A 12180-nucleotide genomic window follows, 5' to 3' on the forward strand; every position below is an offset into this window, starting at 1 on the left:
TCTTCCTCCTCTTTACTCTCCGCAGGCTCCACAGCTGCTTCAACAACACCATCTGGACCATCCTACTGCAGAAAAGGCACCTGGCGTCGCAATGCCAGGTTGTGAAGCATACAGCAGGCCACGATGATCTGGCACACCTTCTTTGGTGAGTACATTAGGGATCCACCTGTCATATGCAGGCACCTAAACCTGGCCTTCAGGAGGCCGAAGGTTCTTTCTATAATCCTCCTAGTTCGCCCATGGGCCTCATTGTAGCGTTCCTCTGCCCTTGTCCTGTGATTCCTCACTGGGGTCAGTAACCACGACAGGTTGGGGTAACCTGAGTCACCAATTAGCCACACACGGTGTCTCTTCGTAGTTGTTCCATCACATAAGGGATGCTGCTATTTCACATGGTGTACGCGTCATGCACTGACCCAGGGAACTTGGCATTTACATGGGAGATGTACTGGTCAGCCAAACAGACCACCTGGACATTCATGGAATGATAACTTTTTCTGTTCCTGTACACCTGTTCACTTTCACTGGGGGGTACCAAAGCCACATGTGTCCCATCAATGGCACCAATGATGTTGGGAATATGTCCAAGGGCATAGAAATCACCCTTCACTGTAGGCAAATCCCCCACCTCAGGGAAAACGATGTATCTCCGCATGTGTTTGAGCAGAGCAGACAACACTCTGGACAACACCTTGGAAAACATAGGATGAGACATCCCTGATGAAATGGCCACTGTTGTTTGAAAGGACCCACTTGCTAAGAAATGGAGTACTGACAGCACCTGCACTAGAGGGGGGATCCCTGTGGGTTGGCGGATGGGTGACATCAGGTCTGCCTCCAGCTGGGCACACAGTTCATGTATAGTGGCTCGGTCAAGCCTGTATGTCAGAATGACATGTCGTTCCTCCATTGTCGACAGGTCCACCAGCGGTCTGTACACGGGAACATTCCTCCATCTCCTCGCAAGTCCCAGCGGACGGTGCCTAGGAAGGACAACAGCGAGCACAGAGTCAATCAACCCACAGGTAAGTTCCTACAGCTTGCACAGTACACGATTCTCTATGGATTGAATGGCTTGTATGAGTGTCGATGCAAGGCCTAGGCATGTGTGACACAGTAGAAATTAAGCCATGTGGGCCCTTGAAATGGCGGCTGCCTGACCTGTGAAGTGCGACAATGGGATGTGAGGTCAATGCGCTGGCGTGGCACACCGTGGCGGTAGGCGGTCGAAGACCGCGGCGCAAAGCCGCATTGGTTAACATTGAACCCTATGCGTTTCAGGAGCCAATGACAAAGTGCGCCGGCGGTCGCGGGACGCACCGCCGCGGACGTGACCGCCATTTTCTATCTGCTTAATCACTCGAGACCTGATCATCCACAGGAGAGGACCTATACTGCAAGTGCTGCTGTGAGCTCGGTCTGGAAGATACAATTGCTGCTGCGACTGGGGAAAGGGCCCCTGCCTTCACTTCTGAAGAATTGGAGACACTCGTGGATGGGGTCCTCCCCCAGTATGCGCTACTCTACGGTCCTCCAGACCAACAGATAAGTACACTGGGAGCATGCTTTGGGGGCAATGCCTGTGTTGAGTCGGGTGGATGAAAGATGGTGGGGAGGGGAGCGATTGAGGCATGCATCAAACGACGGATGAGAGCATGTGCCACATGGCAAGGGTGGGGATGGGGGGCAACTCACATCGAGCATGCAGAAAATCATAATAATGTTTTTTCTCCCCCTGTACATGTCACATAGGTCAGCGCCCATCAGAAAATCGACATTTGGCGTGCCATCGCCAAGGACGTCCGGACCCTGGGGGTCCACAACAGACGGGGCACCCACTGCCGCAAGAGGTGGGAGGACATCCGCCGCGGGAGCAGGAAGACCGCGGAGGCTCTGCTGGGGATGGCCTCCCAACGTAGGAGGGGTGCCACTCGTCAATTGACCCCCCTGATGTCTCGGATCCTGGCGGTGGCCTACCCAGATTTGGATGGGCGCGTGAGGACATCACAGCAGACACAAGGGGGTGAGTACCAGCACATTCTGCTATCTTAGTGCGCAGTGGAGGTGTCTGGGTGGGGGAGGGAGGATGTGGGTCTCCCTAGGCCAGGGCGATTTCTGTAGGCTAGGCCCCTCCGTAAGGCATGGCCCTGTGCCCCCGCCCCCCACCTCTGTAGGGGCCAAGTACAGCTATCCATGGCCCTGTGTCACCTATGTGTGCAGTTGTCGTCCATTAGCTTGTAGGCCAAGTCCCAATGATTGAGTAGTGTACCCCAAGTGTGCGGCGTAGTGCAGGGGGCTTCTGTGTCTGTCCTCTCCGCCAACTGTGTTGCCAATGGATGCACTCAACATGTCTTCATTTTCTCCCCTCCTTTTTTGTGGTCTTCCTGTTCATGTGTGCATTAGCATCATCAGGCGGAGGAGAAGTGGCATCGGAGCACGAGGAAGCTGCATCTCACATGGCCCTGGAGGGCCATGCAACCGACTCTGAGTTCACCAGTGAGACGGAGGGCGAGGGGAGCTCCACAACGGGGACACGTGGAGACATCAGCGACACAGACACGTCCTCGGAAGGGAGCTCCCTTCTGGTGGCGGCAACATCCGTGCCCACCGCAACAACAGGTACAGTTCACCACCTCCGCCCTCCCAGCAGTCCCTCTGTGATCGCCCCGTGCCCGCTCGCACACGAAGGCGGGCATCTCCTTCGCCCCAGGCACCTCAGGCCCTGGCTCAGTTACCCCTGCTGCCCTCAGTGAGGAGGTCATTGACCTCCTCAGGATGCTCATTGTTGGGCAGTCTACCCTTTTGAATGCCATCCAGGGGGTTGAAAGGGAGGTGCACCGGAGCAATGCATACCTGGAGGGCATTCATTCGGGTCAGGCTGCCCATCAGCGATCGTTCAACGCTCTGGCCTCAGCATTGACGGCAGCCATTGTCCCTGTCTCCTGCCTCCCTCCTCCAACTTCCTCCACCCAGTCCCACTCCCCTGTTCCTCTGCCTATCCCAGACACACCTACAGACCAGCCTGCACACACCTCAACACCCAAGGCCAGCTCATCCAGACATAAGCACCACAAATCACACAAGCATTCACACAAGCAACAGCCACATGCAGACATACCAACAGCCACTGCCTCCTCTGTGTCCCCCTCCTCCTCGTCTCCCTCCTCCCTCCCTGTGACGTCTCCACTCACACTTGCATGCACAACATCATCAGCCACTACGTCCATCACCAGCACACCCACCAGAACACTCCGCACACGTGCAGTCACCACCCCACTGCCATTTACACGTCCCCTATGTCCTCTCCAGTGTGTCTGTCACCCCCTCTTCCAAACCACACAAACGCAGGCAGCCACCCACCCAACAGCCATCCACCTCATGACAGCCTCCGTCACAAGCACCTGCACCCAAAGACACCACACTTGACTCTCCTACAACCACATCCTCTTCCTCCACTTCCATACCCACTGCACCTACCCTTCAAACTGCTCCTAAAAAGTTTTTCCTGTCCAAAATTAACCTCTTTCCAACACCTGACCCACCCCCTCCATCTCGTAAGAGTCCAATCAGCACATCAGCCACCACAACCCCTGGACCTACAAGGTCCATAGTACAGGGATATTGGAGTCCACCACCTTCAAGGGCAGCAACATCGGCCAGCAGTAAAGGGACAGCCAGCCCACCCCCTGGGAAGAAAACCAAGAAAGGCAAGGCCCGGCACGAGAGGCCAGAGACGGCAGCCTCCAAAGGCACTACCCTGGCACCGTCAGGATGTGGGGTGCCACCTGGCACATCTACAAAGGGAGGCAAGGGCCACAGAGAATCACAGAAGGATGGCAAGCGCAGCACGGTTGACAAGTCCGGCAGCAGCCGAGCTGCCCAGGAGGGCCCCACCAGCCCCATTCCGGGTGTGAAGGAGGACACCCACGGGCCCGGGACTCCAGCACAGGAGGGCCCCGGAAGCGAGAAGTCGGATGGCGAGTGAACTCCATGTATTGGCCGGATATGGTGCCCTGGAGACACATGTCAAGAACTGCTGAACAGGGCCCTTCAAGACAAGCACCGCTGAACAGGCCACCGCCGTGACAAGAACCGCTGAACAGGGCCCTTCAAGACAAGCACCGCTGAACAGGCCACCGCCGTGACAAGAACCGCTGAACAGGGCCCTTCAAGACAAGCACCGCTGAACAGGGCCCTTCAAGACAAGCCCCGCTGAACAGGGCCCTTCAAGACAAGCACCGCTGAACAGGGCCCTTCAAGACAAGCCCTGCTGAACACGGCCCTTCAAGACAAGCACCGCTGAACAGGCCACCGCCGTGTCAAGCACCGCTGAACAGGGCCCTTCAAGACAAGCACCGCTGAACAGGCCACCGCCGTGTCAAGAACCGCTGAACAGGGCCCTTCAAGACAAGCACAGCTGAACAGGGCCCTTCAAGACAAGCCCCGCTGAACAGGGCCCTTCAAGACAAGCACCGCTGAACAGGCCACCGCCGTGTCAAGAACCGCTGAAGAGGGCCCTTCAAGACAAGCACCGCTGAACAGGGCCCTTCAAGACAAGCCCCGCTGAACAGGGCCCTTCAAGACAAGCACCGCTGAACAGGCCACCGCCGTGTCAAGCACCGCTGAACAGGGCCCTTCAAGACAAGCACCGCTGAACAGGCCACCGCCGTGTCAAGAACCGCTGAACAGGGCCCTTCAAGACAAGCCCCGCTGAACAGGGCCCTTCAAGACAAGCACCGCTGAACAGGCCACCGCCGTGTCAAGAACCGCTGAACAGGGCCCTTCAAGACAAGCACCGCTGAACAGGACCCTTCATCTCAAGCACCGCTCCGCCGGGCCCTTCATCTCAAGCACCGCTCCGCCGGGCCCTTCATCTCAAGCACCGCTCCGCCGGGCCCTTCATCTCAAGCACCTCTCCGCTGGGCCCTTCATCTCAAGCACCGCTCCGCTGGGCCCTTCATCTCAAGCACCGCTCCGCTGGGCACCGCCGTCTCAAGCACCGCTCCGCTGGGCCCTTCATCTCAAGCACCGCTCCGCCGGGCCCTTATTCTCAAGCACCGCTCCACTGGGCCCTTCATCTCAAGCACCGCTCCGCCGGGCCCTTCATCTCAAGCACCGCTCCGCTGGGCCCTTCATCTCAAGCACCGCTCCGCCGGGCCCTTCATCTCAAGCACCGCTCCGCTGGGCACCGCTGTCTCAAGCACCGCTCCGCTGGGCCCTTCATCTCAAGCACCGCTCCACCGGACCCTTCATCTCAAGCACCGCTCCGCCGGGCCCTTCATCTCAAGCACCGCTCTGCCGGGCCCTTCATCTCAAGCACCGCTCCGCCGGGCCCTTCATCTCAAGCACCGCTCCGCTGGGCCCTTCATCTCATGCACCGCTCCGCTGGGCACCGCCGTCTCAAGCACCGCTCCGCTGGGCCCTTCATCTCAAGCACCGCTCCGCTGGGCCCTTCATCTCAAGCACCGCTCCGCTGGGCACCGCCGTCTCAAGCACCGCTCCGCTGGGCCCTTCATCTCAAGCACCGCTCCGCTGGGCACCGCCGTCTCAAGCACTGCTCCGCTGGGCCCTTCATCTCAAGCACGGCTCCGCTGGGCACCGCCGTCTCAAGCACCGCTCCGCTGGGCCCTTCATCTCAAGCACCGCTCCGCCGGGCCCTTCATCTCAAGCACCGCTCCGCCGGGCCCTTCATCTCAAGCACCGCTCCGCTGGGCCCTTCATCTCAAGCATCGCTCCGCCAGGCCCTTCATCTCAAGCACCGCTCCGCTGGGCCCTTCATCTCAAGCACCGCTCTGCTGGGCACCGCCGTCTCAAGCACCGCTCCGCTGGGCCCTTCATCTCAAGCACCGCTCCGCTGGGCACCGCCGTCTCAAGCACCGCTCCGCTGGGCCCTTCATCTCAAGCACCGCTCCGCTGGGCACCGCCGTCTCAAGCACCGCTGGCCCATTGGCAGAAGGGGCAGGCCCGGATCTGTGTCGGGCAGGGCTGCACGATGCACTCTGGGCACCATGCCACCTCCAGTACCAGTGGAGTCTCTAATCCACTTGAGAGACTGTGGCTTTGCACTCCCCAGGATGGCACAGTGGGCAATCCACCCACTGTAGAGACTTGTGAGACTGTGGCTTTGCACTCCCCAGGATGGCACAGTGGGCAATCCACCCACTGTAGAGACTTGTGAGACTGTAGCTTTGCACTCCCCAGGATGGCACAGTGGGCAGTCCACCCACTGTGGAGACTTGTGAGACTGTGGCTTTGCACTCCCCAGGATGGCACAGTGGGCATGGAGGCCCCTCGTGGATCTGGCGTCGTGGACTCATCTGGCTGAGGTGCCTCCCCTTCCCTTCCCCCTGAGGTGCCTGTAGTTTTTCTATCTGATGCCCCTGCAGTGTTCTCTCCAATGGCTTCGGGTCTCCTGTGTGGGCTTTGCCCATGTGTTGAGGCCCATCAGCCCACGTACAATGACTGAAACCCAATTTGGACAGGACAATTTACATATGTGTATATAGTTATAGATGTTTGAAAAAAAGTTTTACGTAGCCTTACAATATATTTTGCATTTCATGATCATTTTATTTTGTCTTTGCATTCTTCCGGGGGGTTTTGGGGGTAGCACTCTGAGTTGTTGCTCTGCATTGATGTGTAGGTAGTTGTGGGTGAGGGTGGGTGTGTCGCGTATGTGTGTGCCCGTAATCTTTTCTCCTCCCCCCTCTCCTGTGTCATAGGTGCAGTACTCACCGTTTTCTCCTGCGGCGGCGTTCGTGCTCCTGGTAGAGGAGCAGGTAGACAATAGCTGGTAGGATGTGTAATTCGGGTTCCATGCTGTCCAGATTCCTCGTGGAGTGTGTAGAGGTGAGCGTTTTCCCGTTCGTAGTCTGTTTCCGCCGTGTTTTTATCGGCGGGGCTCCCACCCCGGAAAAGGTGGCGGATTGGTGAGTTGTGATAGGATTGGCGGTACATTGTCTCCCGCCTGTCTGTTGGCGGTGACCGCCGCGCTGTTTGTTTGTCCCGCCGTGGCGGTCGGAGTGTTAAAGTGGCGGTCTCTGTTGGCGGTTTCCGCCAGGGTCAGAATTCCATTTTTTGCACCGCCTGCCTGTTGGCGGGTTGGCCGCCGCTTTAACGCCGAGCGCCAGGGTTGGAATGACCCCCAAATTGTTTACATTATCAACTGTAACATCCACTTTCAATGCAATTTCCAAAGGGAATTTTGAACTGCCTCACAGCTAAAATGGCTGAACAGAACTACACCATACCTAATAGAAAGCTAGATCTTTACCCAAAAAGCACGCTTTTTGTGATTTGGTGTAAATCTGTTCAGTAGGTTTTGTGAAGTTAAGTTTCAAAATTGAACTGTTGGTGTCCAGATATACTCTCCTTAGCCACTTTAAAGGGGCCTGGTCAATCCTGAATGGTTGGTCACAAAAAAGGACCACATATAAAATGTGACAACATGTCTAAATCACATTATAAATTATTTGTTGGTGGTACCTGTTAGAAATGGGATTTCTGGCTGGCTAGGGTATGCACCTAAGCCAGGCAAGATCACCACTCTAGTCAGGGCAAGCAAGTTACACACCAAAGATAACCAGTGCTCACCCTCTGGAAGAACAGTTAAGCTTATCATCAGAGGCAATGTGTAAAGCGTTAGCACAACAGACTCACATCAGTAACACAATAAGTATACCACAAAAGAGACTCCACACAGGCTTATAAAAAAATATAATATATATTGGGCATAAAACATAGACCAGCACTGCATAGATCATAAATACTGTACATACTATGCAAGTCCTTAGATAATACACATTATCCTGACAAGGCAAGAGACAATGACATACATTAGAACATCAGGGATGAAATGTACATATTGTAAGATAAAGGCACATGAACCATCACCACTGTAAGATCACTTGCTATCCTTACAATGTAAGCACCAAACACAATATGCATTATTATATCAAGGCCTGGAATGCAGTAGTTAGATGCAGAACATATATAAGATTACCAAAGCATCACTGTGTGCTCATTCGTGCCTGCAATATCACAATGCTATTATAGGGCACAGCACTCCTGTGCTCCTATTACACACGATATGGTAATATGGCACCACAATCAAAGTGTAGGGCCAGAAGTATCTGTGCTCTTACTACCTGGAATTTGTTAAAACTGCAGTTGTCCTACAGTTTTCCCTAGTACTGCCGCTCCAGATAGGGGGCCTCCATCAAGGACTCACCCGTTATGCACCAACAAAGAACTGACAAGTGTGATTGCCCTAAGGTATGTCCAATCTGGAGGAGAGGGGAACACACAGTAGGGATCCGTGGGGAAACCTTATGTGGTTCTCTGCATGCAGAGGAAATACCAGCAGCCCGCAATGCCTGCGCGGGTTCAGGGCTGCTAAGGAATGCCTTAAGTAATAGCCTTTCCCAGCTTGGGGGTTGGGGTGTGGTCTTAGCCTCTTATCGGGAGGAGGCGGGACTCAGTGCATCCTTAAACAATCTCAAAATTCCCCTGGTGCTTCTTCTTGAGCCACCTGCACCTCTGGTGGGAAAGGGCTCTCTTTGAAAGAACCAGGTGGAATCAGAGTGGCTCCCACATCATTGGAGACTCACTCACTCTCTCGGATGACAGTGGGCAGCACAAGAGAGGTTTTCTGTCAGCGAGGTGACTTCCCCTCAGATAGGGTCCCCCAGGGGACTTCAAAGGGCTGCCGACTGTCGCTGCTTGTTAGGAATTGAGTCTCTAGTTGGCAGTGCTTTGCACCCTGTCGAAGTAGGGACTCTCACGCTAGTCTGGGTAAGGGAGTCACACAACTGAGATAACCCCTGCTCACACCCTTGGTAGCTTGGCACGAGCAGTCTGGCTTATCTCAGAGGCAATGGGTAAAGTATTTGTACACAAACACACACACAATAACACAGTGAAAACACCACAAAAGTACTCCACACCAGTTTAGAATAATAGCCACTATCTATCTGAGTAAAACAAGACCAAAACGACAAAAATCCAACATACACAAGTAAAGATACAAAGTTTCAAAGATTAAATCCTAGTAAAGCACTTAGAAACACAATAGGTCCAACTGGGGTATCACGGCCTCTTGACAGAGTCACTTTCAACAGTCCAACGCCACTCGTGAGGGAGTGCTGACTTGTCATGGAGTCACACCGTACCTTGGAAAACAATGAGGAAACAAAGATGTTGCACATAGTCGAGGAGGTGTGCATTGCTGGAGCTTGTGTGGCATTGGTTCCTTACTGCCGCAGAGGAGGAGAGGCATTGGCTCCTTACAATTGCAGGGAAGATGATGCATCATCGGTTGCGAGGTGTCGGTTCCTTATGACAAGGCAGGGCCTATGAATCCACCAGATCAAGATGTGTGATGCCGACTTTGCAGTGTCGCAATCACACCATGGGGTCAGAGGTGTGGTGGAGTCGGGTGTCACGGACGTCGGTGACACGGCACTCAGGACTCACACTGTGGCAGGACTTCGGAGGTGTGGCGTCGGGCCTGTGTTGTAGGTCATGGTTATTGCACTCATTGGGGACCACGGCTATGATGCAGGCAGCAGCATGGAGTCAGAAAGCGGCACCAGTTCCGAAGTCACTCTGGAGTTGATGTGCTTAGTTTCTTCTTGCTTGCACCAGAGCACAGTTCCAAGGGTCCAGGAACTGGATTTGGCACCACTTGGCAAGTCAGGACTCTCATCAGGAAAACCCAGGAACTGGCAGGTGAAGGCTTTGATAGCCCTGAGGCTTCTTAACAGGAGGCAAGCTCAGGTCAAGTCCTTGAAGAAACCTTGAAAAGCAGGACGTGGAAAGCCACTCTGCTCCTTTCACTCCTAGGACAGAAGCAACAAGAACCAGGCCAGCACAGCAAAGCAACAGGCAGAGTGGCAGTCCCTCCTACAGCATCCAGCTCTTCTTCGTGGGAGAATGTCCTCAGTCCAGGAGTGTTTTAACTGTGTGGTGTCAGAGGTACAGTACTTATGCCCATTTTTGTCTTTGAAGTAGGCAAGCTTCAAAGAGAAGTCTTTGTAGTGCACAAGACCCTGCCTTTCCTGCCCTAGCCCCAGACACACTCCGGGAGGTTAGAGACTGCTTTGTGTGAGGACAGACACATCCCTATTCAGGTGCAGGTGTCAGCTCCTCCCACCACTCTAGATCAGGAAGATCCATCAGCGTTGTGATGGGCCATCAGGATATGCATGGCACACCTCAGCTCCCTTTGTGTGACTGTCTAGAGTGAATGCACAAACAGCCCAACTGTCATCCTGATCCAGACGTGTATTCCACAGACAGGCAGTGGCACAGAATAGTTAAGCAAGAAAATGCCTACTTTCTAAAAGTGGCATTTTTAAATTTACAATTCAAGAACCAACTTCACCAAAAGATGTATTTTTAAATTGTCAGTTCAGAGACCCCAAACTCCAATTCTCTATCTGCTCCCAAAGGGAAATTACATTTGAAAGATATTTCAAGGCAATCCCCATGTTACCATAAGGGAGAGATAGACCTTTCAATAGTGAAAACCATATTCAGCAGTATTTCACTATCAGGACATGTAAAACACACCTGTGCATGTCCTACCTTTTAAATACACCACACCTTGGCCAGGGGGTTGCTATGGGCCTACTTTAGGGGTAACTGACATGTAGTAAAAGAAAAAGTTTGGGCCTAGCAAGTGGGTGCACTTTCTAGGTCGAAATGGCAGTTTAAAACTGGCCACACAGACACTTCAGTGGCACGTCTGAGACATATTTACAGGGCTACTCATGTGGATGCCACAATCAGTGCTGCAGGCCCTCTGGTAGCATTTGATTTACAGGCCCTGAGCATACATGGTGCACTATACTAGAGACTTACTGGTAAATCAAATAAGTCATTCATGGATAAACCAATCACCAATGCAATTTAGACAGAGAGCACTTGCACTCTAGCACTAGTTGGCAGTGGTAGAGAGCCCAGAGTCCTAAAGCCAGCAAAATGAAATTCAGTATAGGATAAAAAAACAGAAGGCCAGAAGCAAAAAGACAGGGGAAACCACACAAAGAGCTGACAGGTATAACACTGCATAACAGGGGGTCTGGGGCTCCAGGCTCTGGGGATGGGCATAGATCAACTTCAGACATCTCCTCCCCACACCTCTTTTCCTACTCTTAGAAGGGACATGGGGCCCTGTACCCACCCCACTACAAGGGGACTTCTCTGGGCAACTCTGAATCTCCCCTGCCCTACTTTGCAAAAATCTTCCACAAATTCCTCCCAAAACTGGTGAGACATCTTTCTGCTGCCCATGAACCTCAGCTTATACTTTTCAGGGGTGAAACCATACTTCTTTATCAGTGTGGCTTTCATGGGGGTATACCTCTGCCTGTCTCTCCCTTTTAGGGCCAGTAGAGCATCCCTCCCATCCTCAGGAATATAACTCCCCAGGCCAGTCGCCCAATCCTCCACAGGGATCCTGTGCACTACCAGAGATTTCTCATATTCCTCAAATAATTGATGTATGTCACCCCCTCCTTCATACTAGGCACCAAGTCTGTGGGTATGTGAGTGGAAGTTTTAACACTGGTCTCACAATTGCTGCCACCACTGGACTCAACCTGCAATGCTGGCAAGTCCAGAACTCTAAAACCATGCTCTTCGGCCACTCTGTCTTCAAGAGCTAGTTTCTCTCTGGTGAAGCCCCTTTCAGCCTTCGCCATCCTCTCCTGAGCTAGGGCTCTTTCAGCATCTAGCCTCCTCTCCTACACAGCAAGCTGAGCCAGCTGCAACCTTAAGTCCCTCTCGGCCTGTCTATCCTTGAGTTCTTCAGGGGACAAGGTATGGTAATTGACCCAGCTTCTGGCACCAGACCAAGTAAGTAACCTATGAGAGGAGCAGCACTCACAGTAGTTGTTAGACGTTTCATCCTTGGCGTGGTCTCCTTTGACCTTTTGCCTCTGTTTCCAAGGTTGTTGATGTGTGTTGGACTCTGATTTTGCTGTTTTTGTTACTCTGGGCACTTAACCACTGCTAACCAGTGCTAAAGTACAAGTGCTCCTATACAAAAAATGTATGTAATTGGTTCATCCATGATTGGCATATTTGATTTACTGGTAAGTCCTAGTACAGTGCACTAGAGGTGCCCAGGGCCTGTAAATCAAATGCTACTAGTGGGCCTGCAGCACTGGTTTTACC

The sequence above is a fragment of the Pleurodeles waltl genome, chromosome 1_1 (genome assembly GCF_031143425.1).
Source record: "Pleurodeles waltl isolate 20211129_DDA chromosome 1_1, aPleWal1.hap1.20221129, whole genome shotgun sequence".
In the NCBI taxonomy this organism is placed as follows: Eukaryota; Metazoa; Chordata; class Amphibia; order Caudata; family Salamandridae; genus Pleurodeles; species Pleurodeles waltl.